The sequence below is a fragment of the Phalaenopsis equestris genome, unplaced genomic scaffold, assembly GCF_001263595.1.
Source record: "Phalaenopsis equestris unplaced genomic scaffold, ASM126359v1 Scaffold001057, whole genome shotgun sequence".
NCBI lineage: Eukaryota > Viridiplantae > Streptophyta > Magnoliopsida > Asparagales > Orchidaceae > Phalaenopsis > Phalaenopsis equestris.
In genome coordinates this window covers 188,451-190,295 of record NW_018165496.1, presented here as the reverse complement: position 1 = coordinate 190,295, position 1,845 = coordinate 188,451, and the positions used below count along the sequence as shown (strand labels likewise).

The 1,845-nt window shown below is 29.9% G+C and overlaps 1 protein-coding gene across 1 annotated transcript in view; it reads left to right on the top strand.

Annotated features, from left to right (window-relative positions):
• Nucleotides 1-1,845, top strand: part of LOC110032910 (ubiquitin-like protein 5) — a 34,906-nt gene extending 33,061 nt beyond the window's left edge. Inside the window, exon 2 of the mRNA XM_020736695.1 lies at nt 1,527-1,845. The gene's annotated coding sequence lies outside the window, so the exon portion shown is untranslated. The remainder of the gene's footprint in view (nt 1-1,526) is intronic.

The window sequence follows — 1,845 nt, the reverse complement described above, 5'->3', positions numbered from 1 at the left end:
GAAGTTTAATTTATAACAAAAATTTGATGAAACTCGATTCACTTATATTTCATATGATATGGATCACATCAAGGATTGAAAAGCAAAATATTTAAATGCACGAAGATGGCTTTAGGAGTTGACATAAAATATGTGAAGTCAAAACTAAATGGTGATGTAATGATTGATTAATTAAGAGAAATGCGTGAAATCACTTGTGGTTCCTCTTAGCTTATCACTCCTGATTTCCACATCAAATATTATAAGAAACTTCAAATATTTTATTAAAAGCTCATGACACAAGCATATTTGCATTTTGTAGGTATCTTTTTTATCTCAATAGAAGCAACATTAGCATATCTAGACCATTCAAAATCTCTTTTTTATTGTAACTTGTAACTGCAACCATGATAGTACTAAATTCAGTAAATCACCTATAAAAATAGCCAAATCATGACATCTCCAAATATCTTGACTACTAATGTGATGATCAATCATTAATTATTTGAATCTTCTTAGCATCACCAAAAAAATCCATCATCAAACATAACAAATTCAAAAGATATAACATATGATGTCACAACATTTCATCAGATTAAAATATGCTTTCTTAGCTTGGAACCCTTAAAAATTGAGGGATGAGAATTGAACATAGGTGGTAAAGAAAATATAATACATAACATAAAAGATTAGATTAGCTTTGGTAATAAAAGCTATCAAAAATTGATTTTGTTTTCTTAAACATATGATACATTGCTCTTGGGCCTTGTGGATAGTTTGTTTTAGGCAACCTTGGCAAAGTTGCATTTTAGTATTAAGAACGGCAAATTTTAAAATGCATTTTTGTCCCTGTTGCATTTTAATATTTTAATGGGAATATATCATGTTGTACTATTCGAAACATTCATTATATTAAAATTTGTGAAGCTTTTTGGTTCCTTTGTTGCAACCATATTGCGGTAAGGTGTTAGGGGTGCATAATGATCATCTCTTCTTGCTATAAACACATCTCCATCAACTACTCTTTTGTGTCGGGAAAGCTCTTTTCCTACAATTATTTCTTTTTATTACTACCATAAAATTCGAGATCAAGATTGCTGATGATGATCTATAACCTTGGAATAATTTGATCAATTTTTATAAAGATTTGATGTTTGCTCAAACTTGATGGATTTTATTTTAAATGTGTTGTTGTTTTTAGGTATTAGGTATTTTTTTTAGATGTCTTGTTGTTTTATTTAAGTTTTAAATGTGCTTTTTGATGTTTAAAATGGCATTTACATACATACCACACAATTCTTATATGTTTGCATATCTAACATCAAAACTTTTATATTTACATGCAGAACAATGGCATCTTTGACATCACATTAAAAATATCACTATTATTAATGTTCATGCCATGATAGGTTTTTAATACCAATTTGTTATAAATGCAAATATCAAACTTTAGGGGTTTAGTTATGTAAATGCATAAGAATAGATTATTATATTTGCTGCAGCTAATTATCTCCTGTTCATGAAATATGATTTTAATTAATCTGAAGGTCTGTCGGTGAAGACTGGTGCTTGCTGTTCATGAAGGCCGTTTCGTTAGTAGAATGTCTACTGCAGGTGATTCCCAAAACATTATAATGGTATTATTCCGACAATAATTGTGTGCCTGTCACTGATTATATGTGGCCATGAATATGGCAAAATGACAACCTGGTAGTGCTTTTTCATCGTGTTTGAATCTATGTGGCCCAGAACTATATGTTGCTTGCCTTTTCTTCTTTTCCTTTTATGTGCTGGCCTTTCAAATCACCCAACACTACCACTAAAACTGTTTTTGTGTGCTTAAATGCATATTGAAAATTAGTTTTT